We start from the raw sequence: 17,261 nt of genomic DNA on the forward strand, positions 1-17,261 counted from the left end.
TCACACTAAAACAAACGCACATTTGCATGCTCAGAAAAGGGCGAAAGAAATGGAGTCAGACAGCTCAATAGAGACAGTTGTGGAAGGACGTGGTGAAAACACAGGATCCATGGTACATAGAAAAGACTTTTCAAAACATTTCACCCCCCCCCCCACACACACACACACACAGAGCTGCAGTGTGATAAGATCTTAACTTTCACCAGGTATGTAAGCTGTAAACTACATCACTAGTTAATTGATCATTAATTACTGTAATTTCATGTAATAAATTGTTGCTATCCCAGAGTCTGTCCTGCCTTTGAATCACATTCAATTGAAATGATGAGAAAAAAAATACACGTGATATATGTCATTACCATCAATATACTGTGATATAAATTTCATGTCATACCGCCCAGCCCAAGTCTGGGAGAGGGATGAAAGTGGGCAACAGTACTGTCTCACAACTGGTCTGCCCACCTCATCTAACACTGGCTAGGCTAGCGCTCTCCACATTTCCCATGTCCCTCCCAGCCCCACTGGGGCCTCAATTAAAAACTCCTCTGATGTCTAGTAACTGACAGAGACTCCATCACTTCCACACATCCCTCTCCACTGAGAGTGGCATTAAGATGTTGGAGGCAGTGTGGACTATTGATTTTGTTTCTCTTTTTTTTCTTTGGTTGCTCCATTTCTTCACTAGGCCATCTTTGCAATGCAGGCGGAATTTGGATGCAATACTCAGTTTACGACATTGTGTTGTCTAAATTTTTAATTAGCTTTAAAACAAGAGCTGCCAGTGAGATGCTGAGGATGTGTGGGAGAGAATCACTAGTGACAGCTATCAGTACCAAAACAGCCTATCTGGCTAGCTGATAATGCCAAGTAGAGGAGCTAAGAGCAGAGTGACAAGGACAAATAGGTATGAAAGGACTAAAGAGCCATTTAAAACAAAGAGCATGCATTGATCCTGCTAAACAAACCCAAACTTAATTCTTCACCTGATCTCATTCGTCTTAAAGTACTATTAATTCATTTTTCAACCACTTGGGGCACTGCAATAAGCTGTAAACACAACACTGACATATCATCTAACAAGCTGTTATGGCAAACGTGTTAGCAAACAGTTACCTATTTACACATCCAGCAGACATAGAGCAACATTAGCATTCTTTAGCAGTTGTGTTTCTGGCAACCCGGACAAATATAAGTCTAATATTCAATCTCGTTTTAGCTCTGTTTTGGTCTCTACATCTCCTGGGAGAAATATCTTGCTCTTTAGCTACTAATTGCTCAACTGGTCACCAATGTTGTCAGCCTGCCATTTGGTGCAAGTCAAGTAGCGTACATTGCATTTATCAGAGATTTTTCACTGAAAATAGCTGCCTGCTGCTGCTGGAAATGACACGGATAACAGTGGTGATACCAAACAATAAAGTCGTGGACCGCAAAACCAAAACAATGGTTGCTAAAGATGCTAAAGTGCTCTGTAGAGCTGAAGGTAACTGTATACCGTAAAACTACAATTAATAGCATGGGCTTCTATTTGCTTCAATCACTGAACTCAACCTGCCTATATTTTGGAAAGACATCTATATGGGGCAGGCCTTTCCTTCCTTTCACATAAAACTCTTGCTCAGCAAAGATGAGAAATACTATCAAATTGTTTATTTAAACCAGTATCAATATTACTTGTCTAAAAATTAGGCTATCGAATAACATATCAATTACGAATCATTCATTTGATTGAGCTCCGATGCACGCAGAGAGAAAGAGAGAGAGAGCGATACCCATATGAAAATACTGGTAGCCTACATTAGAAAGGATGAAAGCTGAAGGTTGTCGTAGTTATTTCAACTTGGATTAATTTTTATGAAAAACTGTTTTGATTCTTTTGATCAGTGGACCCGTACGGACTAAAGGAATATAAATAATCGAGGAATGGACAGATATTCTGACTTTATGACCGCTTCAAAGGTAGGGAGTCACCACTTTGTTTTCTTCTCTCTTGTTTACCATCCCAGTAAATCTGAATGAATTATACTTTGGTGCTCATGTTCTCCATAAAATGAAATGAACAATTGAATTGTGGAGAATCTAACTGATTTAATGATGTGTAGCAGCATGTCCATATTGACTAAGTTTAAACATTTATATTTGTATGCCCGATCAAAGCAGCTTAGAATTAGCTCAAGCAGTCTACCTGGTGGGCTTTAATTGACACCTGCATTTATTTGTCAAAATGTGTAGCCACACCTGGCCAGCAAAAGGGATCGACGTCTAACTGGGGCTCAGTTAATAATTTAAGTTTTACGGTAGTCAGGTGATAATTCTCTGGGTTTGTTACAAACTCCTTTCACATTACATTTATTCATTTCATCCATTGTGAATATAAAAACACTGATTAGTGCAGCTTTAAACTGTGATCCTGATCCTGCTTGTAGTGTTATTTTATCATTGCGTATTCACATGCTGCTAGTAGGAAATTTCTCTATGTAAATGATAAAATGCACAGATAAAAGCATAAATAGGGCTCATTACATATAGAATACTTCAATGACACATAGAGACAAACAGTAAATAATATTCAGTCCCTATAATACTGGAAAGCCATGCTAACATGGTGGATGAGCCACAACTCCATTGTGCTCGTTCCAATGGCTCATTGCACCAAGAACAAACTGCAGCTTGAAACTCTCTGCAGGCAGTCTTTGAAGTGCACACCTATTGCTGAAACAACTCCTGTGTTACATCAGTATAGTGCGAAGTGGGTGAGAAATATCATCCAGGATATGAACTTTAACATGACACATATTGAACCATCCATTAATGTGTTCATTTAAGTCAGGAACACACCCAGTAGTTGCACTAGCTTTTGTAATAGTCTTTCGCATTCGCTTTTGTCTCTTTAGATTGCTGTGAATCTTTAATGGTACAGCTAAACAGCATCGGAACTTAGTCCTTGTATCAAGTGCGCTCTAGTTATAAAATTGCCTTATCTCTGGCAGAACTTTGTACAGTCATTGTTAATTCTGTCTGATTTAAAGTATCAATGTTTGTTTATGAGGAAACAAAGCCATAGTTCAAATCCACAGCAACAGTTGCTGCTTACATGATAACATCTCTGAATACAAAATGACAGGATGTAAGCTTTATCCTATATCACAAAGCATTAAAGAACTGCCTGGGCCTCTTCAAACAGTGCAAGTTCTTAGTATGCTTCTCCCACTGCAGTATTACTGGAATATATAATGACAGATTTTTTTAAAAGACATGTCTCTGTATGTCTTTGCCTAGGGCTCTCATTATAAAACAACATTTCTCATTTTCCACTGCTGCAGTCTTCTTTGGTGGCTACTGGAGAGACAGATGAATATTCTCAAAGCACTTGAGCTAGGCCGAGCTCAGACTTTAGAGCAGGTCAGCTCATTCCTGTTAGCCGTTCATCTCAAGAGCAAAACCAAACCTCTTCATGTGATTACACTGTAATTTGCTCAGTCTGAATACAAATAAATACAAACACTGTTGAAACCACACAGTTGTTGCTTTCAGGGAGGTCAGAGGTCAGGTTTAGCTACTGAATAAAACCCTTGGTGCAAGCGGGGATATGGTGTCTAATTTGAGAATTATTCTCAGGGTAGTTCCTAACCAACAAGAGGCTTCAAACTATTCCCCTTTCATCACTCTTCTGCTCAAAGAAACAGTGTAGAATTTATTAAAAGGATTTCTAAGAAATTGATGTGCATGTTGGTGGTAGAAGAAAACACCTTGCTTAAACAAACCAAAATCTGAAACCAGAAATATGGTTCATACCATACAATCCCAATGTATAATCTTATTATATCTAATTCAACTTTTATAGTCTAATTAGTACCCTTATCACAGATTCAGCTGGAAGGACTTAACATAGCTTTATTTCACATTGACATTTTGCATTACCTTAACTCATTGCTAGCTTAAATAAATGGCTGCAGTCTGGAAGCTAGGACAAAGATCCAATGTGATATAAAATGATTAAGAATAGAAAATCCAAAGATTGTAGGCTTTTAAACACTGAAACATCTTTACAATGTCCATTAAGGGCTCAGCTGGATCAATACATATAGCTCCTCTTAGAAAATCTAGTCATTTATTGAGTTTAAATGATAAAACTGTTTCTTCTGTCTCTTTTGATTGAGTGTGTTTGAAGTTCTTGTAAAATACCTTGTAACCCAGAATCACTGCTCAAATTGGTGAAAGTATCATTATTTATTACATTAAAATATAACATCTATGGCACATTTACATTCTTTTTTCAGTGCAGTCATTTTACAAAAGCAAAAAGCTACTCTGGGCTGTGCTTTGACAGTTCTTTTAGAAGAGTCCCTAACAATGCCTCTAAGCTGTTCCAAAATCACTGTCAAGTACAGCTTCTCATGGCTTATTGCTTAAATATACTTTTGTCTCCTTCTAGCACTTTTAAAATATGATATCTTGGACAGACTGAAAAAATGACTCTCTCAGTGGAATATAGCTAATCACAGTCTCACAATTTGTGTGTAGCTAAGTTATTTAGCCTGAGAAAATGTTCAGCTGCTGGCTGAGAAAGGAGTCAGGGACAATATGTTCATACTGTACCAATGTCCCACAAGGGTAGCACTTTCCACAAAACTAATACATTATGACTAAAACAAGGCTAGCTAATGCACAAATAAGGACGTTTATTCTCTCATTTAGAATAAGATATCCAAGATATCTACAAACTAAGGGCTTAGAGCCATGTAAGTAGGTTCTGAAAAAGTCTAAGGGAGAGACAAAACAAAAGATTAAACCAGACATTGATCAGCATTTAAGCATCTAATTAAAAATCTAAATGTCAGCAAACAAACAAACAAATACATACAGAAAAAAGAAGGGGAAAAAATGGGAAAAGAAGAAGATTTTCTGATTTTTTCTAAAGTTTACATGGCAGAAAACAATCTATGTGGCTGCATGCTGCTGTTTAGTTGTCCTTGATCAAGGCATTAACCCCTAAAACTCCTCCTGTGGAGCTGCTCGGTGACTGGCAGAACGAGTTTGTGGTTGTTCCCAGGTGTGAGTATGTGATCCAGGCCACTGCTATAAACAGCATGCATGCTAAGCAAGCATTTTCTGGGTAAATAAAAACACAACTGACTCTTTCACTTGGGCCATGACTTTGAGACATGATTTTCATCCAGCAGAACAATGGATGCATGGAGAACCATAGTCACAAGTTTTCAAATAGGCTGATGGGCTGCGGATTTAAACAGGCCACTATCATTGGTGCAGGTAAACCAACAGGCTGTTATAAGGAGCTTGGAGATGTACCTGTATACTTTACAGAATATTCCCAATTTCTCTGTCCAAACTACTCAGAAACACTGAGAAGCGATTAAGTAAGTCACATTTACTATATGTGACGGCTAATGTGTCCAGATGTGTGTAATGCATACTATACACCCATCTTAATAGCACACATGCTGCAGAATGGGTGATCATTACTTCTCCTAGCAATTAGTTCCTGACACTCTGTATTATTCTTTTTTAGTTACACAATAGACCTCTATAGCCCCCACTACATCGAAATGACAGGGAGACCTTGAAGCAAGAGTTTGCCCTCTTTTCCTTCCTTTTTATCATAATTTGACACCATTATGATGCACACTACTTCCGTGTTTGAAGCTGTCTGCCCCATGCTTTAAAATGTATGATAAATAACAAGAAAATACTGGGAGAAGCATTATTTAAGACATTCTTGTAAATCAATGGCAGATTTACAATGTACAGGATTACAACTTGAATCCTATTTTACTCTGTAACCTTGACAGCTTCTTTTCCTGCTTTGGAGTACCGGCACTAATTCTTCTCGTGGTACACAATACAAAACAGGACACACTTACTTTCATCTCTGGATGTAAGTCATCACTCTGCTGAAGCAGCAAATATTTCAAACCTATAACCAGTTACATCATCTTGCCCACAATGTCATCACATTATGTCACGTGGCTTTACTGAGATGCAGTGAAATATTGAAATCCAAGGACATCAGTTGTCTGCCTGTCTAGTGTGTCATTTAGCATTTAGTGTTTGCACAGCCTGCACCAACACATTCATTTTGGGGGATGCCTAACAGGATACATTACTGAAAATTAGACATCCTTTTTTAGAGTATACAGTACATAGTGCAAACATGTGTAATACATGGGTGTGCCAATTCCAAACATGTTTAATGTTTCACCGAATATGGATGTTGTCTGTCCAAAGGTAACACTAATTACCAAGTTACATTTCATGCTGTGCTAAGCTAAGCGTAACAGCTGCTGGCTGTAGTCTTATTGTATATTTAACTGACAGATATGAGATTGGTATCGATCTTCTCATCTAACTCTCCATCAAAAAGCAAATAAGCACATTTCCCAAAATGTTTCTACCCCTTTTCCAAACATCAGTCTTCAGCTTTGTTGAACTGAATTTCTTGGTTCCACAACACAGCCACAGTACTCTGAAACACTCATAGCAGTGTAACCCTGTTTGGACCGCTTAACCCCTCTAACAACCACATCAGGAAACGAACCGACATTACAAATGGCATCACTCTTCATCTGGTAGAGTAAGTGGCTAAAAGCATCGAGACAGATACATTATAGATATGACAGACTCTTGCGGTGTGGGTCACTGAGCTGTCTCTGCCGTTGACAGAGAGTTGCACTTACTGCGGCAACACACACGAGGAGGGCAAGTGATGAAATTAAACACAGTTGACAATATTAATATGGTAAGAAGAGCGAGTTTGTTTCCTCATGGACAGTTTGTCTGTAATGAGCTGCAAGTTGTCAGGCTCTGGGGAGACAGGCGTGGCTACAGAGTCCGAGCCAGCGGGAAGATATTAATGCAACCTGAAGGGGATGTGAGTCATAGCAAGCTGCTGTCCATTCAAACTGGTATCATAAGGAGCATGGTCGCAGCATGGCTTAATCACAGTCATTACTGTGATATTTGACACTGGGGTTGAAATAAAGGGCTCTGTAATAGGTGCGTTTCTTATCAGGTAGTGAGTCAGTGGTTGCTTACGTATTTTCAAGTCAAACTGTCAGTACAGAGGGAGGTGAGCGAGTTGAGCACTACTGCTCGAAACTCTTCTCCTCTGGGACACGGCCACACTCAGTCCGTTCTCAACTTCCATTTCACACTTTGTAATCAATTACTGGTCTCTAGAGCTATCGAAGAAAAGAGCTACCTATCCTGAGAATAAGCTAAATCTCTCAATGCCTCCTAATTAATTGAAAACACATTATATAGCTAGACAATGCTCTTTGTGTGTAGCCAGCCACTAATTTGGACTGTTTGCATGCACAAAACAAAGCAATTTACTGAGGTTGCAAACATCCTTTGCAGGACAATAATTCATGGTGTTATCAGGTGCAGAGTTTAAACATCAAATAAACGGGCTGAATAACTAAATAACCAAACATTGAAGGTGTGCCCAGGCGTTTGTTGGTGGCTATTCTCCCAGTGACTCTGAAAAGCTGAAACTAATATGATTTCATATCGTGAAGCCAAGACTGATGCCAGACCTCCCGAAACCAATCCCTCTTACAGGATTTAGTGGGAGCTGTATGAAATGTACACTGCAGGGCCCCACCGGTCCCAATGATAGTCCTTGCTGTGAGTCCAAATCAAAATGAACCCGATCAATAACAAAAGAGGGCTTTTGTGCGTTTACTGCTGTCATAAATACAGTGTCCTGAAAAGGAAAGCGAGGGAGGACAGAGAGAGAGACGAGTTTCCACCAGGCCGGGGCCGGGCATAAAGATGTCAGACTGCTGTTTGTGAGAGGGTGGCAGTGGCAAACATCATACTGCCATGATGCCACGATGGTCTTGGAGCAAAGATAGACCCTGTTTTTGATCACATGCATGTTGACATGCAGAAGACAGGAATAAAGTGTATGCATGTGACAGACACAAAAACAACATTTACTATGTGTATAAATGCATATGTATACATATCCACACAGACACACACACTGATGACCTTTACTTACAGAACAAAAACTCATTGTCCAGGAAGAAATACTATAGCAATGTGGCTTTTAATTGTGGCAAAGAAAACCATTTTGACACCCAACCACTGCAAAAAACCTTAAATGCTAAAAAGTCAAGATGGCAGAGAGGGGACTAGAATAAAGGGAAAATAAATCCCAGCACAAAAAAGAGGAGCTCATTTTATCTTTCTGATTGTACCGTTCTAAAAGAGCAGAGCACAGACCAGAAACTGCCCACGACTGAATCCAACCCAACAATCCCTGAGAGTCGCTAACAGTAAGACTGGGAGCATGACAAATAACATTGGAGCATAATACAGGGATAAAGTTTCTATACTGAAGGCCCAGAAGATGACGTTCAAACGTCTTTCGAGCACTGACAGCGGCAAGTGGCCCATGTTAATAATCCTGATAGGAATTAATGTGCTTACAATGGTGCCATTGCTGCCTACCTGAATGTATTTTAGATTGCCTACATTACCTCATCTGTCTATTTGGTTGTTTTCCCTGGCTGGGTTCCTGATAAGACAGAGCATGCATTCAGCAAGAGAAAGAAGGCCTATTTGTGTACTGGACACTAATTAATACAGTGCTCCATTGGGAAAGTTGCCTGCTTGCTCCTCTGCTGACAACAGATTCATTTATACTGCTGTTTTCTGCTTCTGTTAGGCTCTGTTAATTGCATTTAAATTAGTCCTTGTTCAGTAGCGAACAAGGACCAGCACAGGGGTTTGTTATAGAAGCTGGAAGCAAAAACATGATTTTGGGCAACATACTACCCCAAAGTTGATCGACAGAGCTTTTGATAGATCCTACCAGAGAAAGGCACAAACATGCTTGTAAAATATTTCATAAATAATTGCAATTACTGCCATTTCAAAACAACACACCAACAGTTACTCTAATGAGAGATTCTTTGAACCAGTAGATCACTGCATCTTTCTGTTTGGCCCTTTGGCAATGCTAGTACAGCAATGCTTTTACTCCAATTTAAGACAAAATGTTTCAAACTGCCACACAATTTTATTTTCATAGATTCTGTGTAAAAGAATAATGTATATGCCAATGTTCAGAGAAAACAGTCATTGCGGGACTTCTTAGAAACAATAGCGGTATGAGCACTTTATGGCTCGAGTAAGTGTGGCAGGTAGCTAGTAGATGGCAACGTGATGTCAGGATCAAGGTCTGAAGACATGGTTAGGAAAAAGGGGCAAGAAGCAAGCTGGCACACATCTAATGAAGAAAAGAAACTACTATGTGTAATGAATAGCTGAATGATCTCACGCAGACCACCTACCATTAGCACCTGTGTTAGATTCTATTTTCACAGCAAAGGTCAATGTTTATATAGCAATTAAAGATGTTTTTTAACCTTGATTTACCCAGTGAAGGTTGGTTTAGCATGCACATGCTCCACAATAATACAGTAACAAACATTCTCCTTGGGGAAATGCACTCCACAAAAACAATATTATACCTGGAGTAGAATAAGTCAGCTTAGAAAAGACTCTGGAAGAAACTGAAAGGTCTGAAAGAAACTGGAAGGATCTGACAGAAAACTGAGGAGATGTTACAATGTGGTCTAGAAGACATGGGAGAAAAGTACAGTGTTATTCTCATCGACCATGTGTATTCCATGTTTATTCCTGCACAAGGGAATTAACTTGGAATAAGCGACCATGTTTATTCCTGCACAAGGGCCTTTCATGACGTTGACTGAGATGGGCAATCCTTTAGAAAGTGTGGACTGACTAGATTCAGGGGAGATTAAAACAAGCAGCAAAGCAGGGCTGGGTGACGGTCCATGACAGTTTGTTAAAAAAAAACATTTGACAAACAAGGACACACAGGGTTGTTGATGCACAGCAATTAACCAATTTCACTCAGTTGTACCACTTATAGGCAAGAAACTCCCCCCCACCAACAGCAGTTTAGATTTGCAGATAGACATAGCACTGATTCCCATTGGGTGTTGCATTTTGTTCATGTACTTAGGTGTTTTTTCAACACTTATTAAGTGCCACTGTCAAGCATCTGCTTACTTAAGAATTGTGTTCATACCACACAATAGAAAGGAGAGAGCCTAGATAACTTTAGCTGTCTTTATTTCATTTATTTATAATGTTAAGCAACTGCTAACAACATCAGCCCCCCAGATATTGCACCAATCCAGTACCAACACTGTCAGTCGGTAACAAAAAATCAGGCCCCCTGGAGAACACTAATACAGGGCCACATTGCTTTCTTATTGTAATTACAGTTCTGATCAGATAAGTACACAAGTCAAAACAAACACCACACAAGGATATATATATATATATATATATTTTGTTTTCTGGGCTACAAAATATAAAAAACTTGAAAATTGAAATTTTTAACACTTCCATACACTTGTATGTCTTTGGAATGTCTGAGGAAACCGGGGGATGGAAGGAACCCCATACTAACATGGGGAAAGCAAGCCAATGCCACACAGACAGGACTGAGACTGGGAAGGAATTCTGGGATGCTCTGTGCTTCTGTGAAGCAACAGTGCTAACCACTGAGCCACTGTGTTGCCAAGTGAAAGCCAGAGAATGCCAGCTAGATAGTAAAATTCAGCAAAAAGTCTTCTGCACCACGTGGGGTGAGCTCCCTCCTCGTCAGCGAGTCCATCTCCTCCCTGTCAGGCCATAGTGCCACAACTCTGAGCTCAGCAAACGTTTTCGTCTCCATCTTGCTTTCTGTCATCCACTTCTCACCCCTCCTAACCCTGTCTCCCTCGCTCCCTCTCTCTATCTCCCTGCCTCATCTCTCTATCTCCTTCCTTTCCCCACTCTATATATCTCCATCCGCACACTGTTCGCTGTAAATGCTGTGCCAGCAGAGTGATGCCGGGGAAATGGCACCATCCTCATTGAGAGAGCAAGCAGACGGAGTGGGGGTGGTGCTGGGGGTGTTCAGTGACAGGCCCTGAAACCCAGCCATCAGACAACACACTGCAGCAATCACACAGCTCCGGTAGATGGGATACATAGCTAAAGCTCCACATTCAGAAAAGGATCAGCAAAAAGATGATAGGATATAGAGTCTTGATCCCCCAAAACTCCAAAAACATTATTCTCTTTTGAGGAGAACAAAGTGGTCAGGCTCGGCTGGGAGTGTGAGACAGTGCAAGCCATCAAGACAGGTGGAGGAGGGGGAGGGGTGGTGGTGGTGGTACACAAGCATGCTGGCCAGGCAAGCAGACAGGCCACGGTTCATTTGAGGACTGAAGCTGCTCCTTTCCATCATTCGACTGTTCATTAATACCAGCTGTTCTATTGGGTTTCCCCGCAACTAAGCCTTGCTGCAGTCTGCAAAATCTATCAATATCCCAGCAACACAAAAACACTGCTTATTCCAGAGCTGACCAGAACTCCACAGGACGTGTTTACAAAGAAAACCGTCTCCGAGATGCCTGATAATAGTGTGCATGTGCCGTGTGCATATGTTATTGACAGCCTGGATGTTTTTGGTGAGGTAGTTAAATCGGTGGTGACTATAAAAGACCTAAGATTAACATGGATGAGTCAACACAGACTCTCAAAGTGCAGCTCATACCAGCCCACATAGTGCTCTGCTCAGTGTGGGTCAAGGGTTCATTTTCTCAAAATTAACCTTGTCAAACTCCTGCTCTGTCTGGGGGAGATTTGTATTACTATTGCAATTTTCCAATCAGAGATTGGGAAGAGTGTGAAATTTTAACATGCTTGTCCACTCTCTACCCCGCACCCCCACCTCTCTCTCTTTCTTATTCTTACATTTCTTCCTCTGTTTTTTTCACTCTGATAGTCCATTTAGAATTTTAAGCAGATTTCACCCATTCTTATAATAGGATTCTCCACTTCCTGAGTGTGGTTTGCGGTGTGCAATGTTTGTATGTGTATACAGCAAGAAAGTGTCTTCGCTATATCAACTCAAGCTCGGCACACTCCGGCAGAAGAGTTCTGCTGGGTCAAAATTAATTACAGAAGCTGTTAAGCACACACCAGCTGTTGTAAACAAATACAAATACATTTTCATTTCAAACAAGCCCCCTTGTATTGCGGCACACAAAATACTGTAAATCTTCTCTGTGTTTACTAACAACTTGAGCCATCATCAAGCTGTGATGGCGATCCTACAGAGAAATTACTCTTATACATGTACACCCAAATTGCTAAAAATCATGAACATCACTATTTTAATTAAGGATTTTCCCCAATATATGTGTGGACAACAGTTGCTCCTTTTGCTGTCCCTCTTTCAATCTTTATTTCATCACACTTCAATAACTCCATTGCTCTGTGGCCGGATCTCTCTTTTCTAGTCTGTTTTGCTCTTGGCCACTTTCTTTAACTGGGTCTGTCCAGACTGATTCCTTTATATTTTGAGTTTGGGGAACAGCAGGACCATGACACTAAAGGAAATTACAACCAAAGCCTCTAAAAACTGGTCTAAGATTGAATTTGATCCTTCCAGTATTAGGGCTGCAACTAACTAACTAATTAATTAATTGTTGCCTATCTAAATGTCTTGTTTTGTCTGTCCAACTGTTCAAAATCAAGATATCAAGATATTCAGTTTATGGTCATGTATGACAAAGGAAATCACCAAATCCTCACATTTAAGAAGCTGGAAACAGTAAATGTTTGGCATTGTTGCCGATAAATTTTCTGTCAATCAACTAACTGATTATTCAAGTAAAAATAATTGCAGCTCTATCCAGTATCCATCTCCTTTAACTCTTGGCTTGGGTGGGCCTGAGCTGCTGCAATTTTGTGCAAGTGCCCCCATCTCAATATTGGCTGAATGAATGAAACTTATGAATTACATAAAGTCTTCAATGAAATGGCACCAACAGAGAGCACACTTCATTCTTTGCTTGGATTCCCATTAACTTCAACACAGTGGATGCTAGTGTTCCTGGGGTCCACATAAAAACAAAAAAAACAAACAGTGATTTAAAATCAAACAAGAAAAGACAAAACAAGCCAAATATAAAGATCAGAAAATAAGTGAAATGATTCTACATATGAAAAGACAGACAATAGATGCTTACGATGAAACCAAAAACAAAATTGTCAAAAAATAAAAAGCAACAAAAAGAAAAGAAAAACAATCAAAAAGGTTCAAAACAGCAACAAGTTTTGTTTTAGTGACTTTTTAAAAGAAAATCAAATTTTGATCTGTCAAATCTTTGATCTTGTTGGGGAGCATATTCCATGCAGAAGCTCTCCACCAGATGACCAGTGCTCACTTGACGTGTATTATACCTATGACAAAAAACAGTATATACTAGTTTTTCACAAATGAAGTGTAGTTTATTATTCCAAATTACATTTTGCATGAATAACAAGATTTTAATTTAGCCTCCACAGTTAGCCATGGTAATAGTTAATGCAGCTCACAAACATTAGCATGGAAAGAACAATGAAGAACTAATCTAAGTGCTCTGTTATGTGCAATTTGAAGTTTTTCTTAGATTTTCTTTTTTGACCAAATGACTGGGCAGTACTACAGATGTGACAGAACGAGTGACCTAACAACTTCAATCATAACAGAAGATAGAACATATGCAGAACATTTCCTTGAAATTGTAATGCCGTTTTCCCATCATGGAAACAATGTAATCAATCTGATCAGACTAGGATAATAAAATATCTAACTTAACATCGAGTAATTTGATTTTAGTGACTATAGACAAACTGAGTGCAGTACAGACCTTTTTCTAAGTGGAGTATGCTCATCCACTAACTTCAATGAAATCTTTTAAAGAAATGTTTACCATCATTATGGTAAATCATCACTACCATTTTCCTGACATACATCAGACCACTGACCAAGCAAGTCTTTCTTGCTAAAGCAATCAAATTATGGTCACTGCATCCCACAGCTCATGTATGCTAGTGAAAATATGATCAGTATAGGTTGAAGTACTAAAACCATCCATGGTTGTAGAAAGTCTTGAGTCCCAACCTGGGTAAGATCAAACATCTGCCATAAAAATCAACTTCTTACATAATGGACAATTTTTAGAAAACCTGTCAATATGTAGGTCAGATACATTAGAACTGGGCAGCTTAAAATAACAACCAACTAGATAAGTCTTACAGTATAGAAGGTAAATCTGTAGCCATCCGTAGCCAACTGAAATGTATTCCTGATCATAAAATGCAACTCCACCACAATATATGTCCCTATATCCTTTGACAGCCAGCTCAGAATAATCAAAAGTATTTTCCATGGTGTGTTTCTGACACATGAATATTGTACAGTGGCCCTGAGGGTCAAAACACAACGAGTGTTTTGTGAAAAGTCATTGTGTTTTGTTAAATGTTGTTGTGTTTTGTGAAACGTTGTGTTTTGTGAAGTGCTATTGTGTTTTGACACTCAGGGCCACCGTTATATTGTCTGAGGAACAGATTCTGGTAATCTCATGAACTTTGTTCCTGAGGCTGCATATACTGTATTTAAGTGAGCTAATACCAAACCTTTCTTGGCAAACTTGATACCAAAGATGTAGTTTTGTTATTTGGACAAAAGTTAAGAATAAGACAAAAATCAAACCTTTCATAAAAGAAATATTGAACCATGAGGCACTTTAAGTTGATGATTGAGTTTGTCCACACCAGGGCATGATGACCAGCTTATCATATTTCAGGCTGGCTTTATCACCCCTTTCACATACAGCTTTCAACCTGTGCAAAAGTTCTTTCCTGCTCAGCTGCACAGCTTATATAGATGTTTGTGCACTTTAATTTCTTGGCAGAGGAGGGGATACTCTATCCATCTTAAAAGCGTAAAAAAAAAACCAATTTTCCTAGGTTTTCCCCATCCTGGTACTGGCCAGTTCTCTGGGCGTGCTCAATATCCATATTTGTGCCATCTAGTTCCAAGTTCCTTCTCCACTAATTTACTCCAGTTCTCTCCTTTCTCGTCTGCAATCCCATCAGTTAAAATGTTTGTCCTCCTGTGCTGATTTTCTATGTAGTCCTGCTTGGTAAACATTCCATTCATTTCCTGCTTTAAATTAATTCTGTTGATTTCAAATTACTTTATCTTTGTTTCAATGTCCTTGTATCCCATTCCCATCTCTTCAAACTTATCTTAGGTGAACTCCAAGCTGGTCTTCAGCTCCTGTGCATCTCTAATAATGCCATCCAGTCTTTTGTTAGTTCCATCCATGATCAGTAAAGCATTTGAAGCATAAAGCATTTGAAGTTTTCCTGCTGCTGAAGTAAAATCTCTCTCAAGTCAAACTCAGATAAGAAGATTGTTGGTGATGAAGCTAGCTAACGTGTATAAATGCAAACCAGACCACAAACTCTCCTAGTACAGATGGCGAAATCGAGCACTAAATATAATTGTTTTTGACAGACCGCACCACAAAGAAAATTAGTAGCATTCTCAGTCAGCCAGTTAGCCTGGTTTGCCTGCTACCCCAAGTCCCTGATGCCATTGCATCTGAAGCAGGATCCAGTCCAGGTCATAGCCCTATAAGCAAACTCCCGTGGAAAATTACATTAAGGTGTCAGCCCTAAGCAAGGACCATTCTGTACACAATCAGGGACTGTTAAGGCAATGCAAGATGTTTCTCGTTGAAATAAAACAGTACAGTTAAGTTGTGCAAAGTCTCTATGCAGTAATGTTAGAGGAGCCTAGCACACATTATGTGGTTAGAATAGAAGACCCTGAACTGACAGTTTTTGTGCAGCACATAAAAGGAAGGAAGGCAATGCTGCCAATCCATCACTCACAGTGCTTTTTGACTCTTGTCCTTTCCCTGGAGTGATTCAGCTACTAAGAGCAATTATCACACTGGCTATGACAAGGTGCACAGTAGAACGCCTGTTCTCCACACAACACAGCACGGCATCCATGCTGACAAGAAGCCTTAACTGTTTGTCGCTACTTTCTATTCCAAAGAGAGATGACAGAAGCATTGGCCTATGATGACTATGATTATTGCATCCCTGAAGACCAGGCCTCCTTGTCTTGCACTGTAAAGTCATTAATAGTAAGATGATTTAACTTTGGTACATAACTGAGTATTTCTGGATAGGAAATGTCAAAGGTTCCACCATCAGGGAACCAACCCGTAGAGTTAAAAGGTTTGGCTTAAAATGTATGGTTTTAAACTCTATGGGACTGAAGAAAAGGAAAAACTGGAAATGTCATTGTCACTGTTTCACATTGACTCGCCTCCCCTGAAAACAGACAAATGTAAATTACCAATCCAGATGACTCAATCAACATTTTTTCAAAATGAGAGTCTTGTTTGTAGAGGGGAGGAGACAAAAAAACTGACATCAAAGGTAATAAAATGATCATATTTATTTCAACCAAACCTGAAATAGCACATCAATCCAACAAAGGTCGAAGGGTAATAGCAGCCACAGACTATTTTAACACTGCTACCTTACAATCGTATTTCATTCTTACCATGTGTTTAATACATTTCCACTCCCCCAATGGTCCCTCTGACTGATTATCTGTGCTGTTCTGAAAGAGGCCAACCAAACTGTTAGAAAGGCCACCCTCCCTCAGTCGTTCAGCAAGCCTGCCTGCCAATCGGCCATCCTGTTTCCAGACAGCACAGTCATTTCCCAGCCCAGTGGAGCAGCACTCTCTGACCTCTGTCTCGACCTCCGCCTCAACAGCCCGAGCTCCAGCACCAGCTCCAGCCCAGAGAGCAGGCTCAGGCCACCTCTACTTATTTATGAGCCATTTCACACAGTGCTGCTCCCATTAGAGACCCAGCCTTGGCCCACCTTACACGGCACTCTCCTTGCACTTAACACATACAGTACACAAGCAGGGCATGGGCAGTGGGTGGAGGTGGTGGGCGGGTTGAGGAGACCATTAGACCTATCACATAGGTACTGTCACAAACCCTGCCCAAGATTACATCAAACAATCAGAGAAAGGCAAACATATCAATCTACTTCCTGGTTAGCAAACATTTCCTGCAGACAGCTGCTAGGAGACCAATCACTCAATCTAGCAAAATCTTTTATTACTGTATTGCCTTTTCAAATATGTGATGAATAGCTATTTGACTATCCTCAGGGAAATAATCACCCATTGATTTAATTTAACGATGCACAAGAACTGATGAGTTTGATGGGTTATGCTTATTGAACCATAATTGGACATTTCATTATTTCTTATTAATTTCGCCAGAGATGGACTGCTACTTTTACCAGGAAACAGAGAGACTTAGAAAGACAAA

At 39.8% G+C, this 17,261-nt stretch overlaps 1 protein-coding gene across 3 annotated transcripts in view; it reads right to left on the minus strand.

Annotated features, from left to right (window-relative positions):
- The window catches only part of cd276 (CD276 molecule), a 67,126-nt gene that overhangs the window by 29,064 nt on the left and 20,801 nt on the right, over positions 1-17,261 (minus strand). The window lies entirely within an intron of this gene.

This window comes from Siniperca chuatsi, linkage group LG1 (genome assembly GCF_020085105.1).
Source record: "Siniperca chuatsi isolate FFG_IHB_CAS linkage group LG1, ASM2008510v1, whole genome shotgun sequence".
NCBI lineage: Eukaryota > Metazoa > Chordata > Actinopteri > Centrarchiformes > Sinipercidae > Siniperca > Siniperca chuatsi.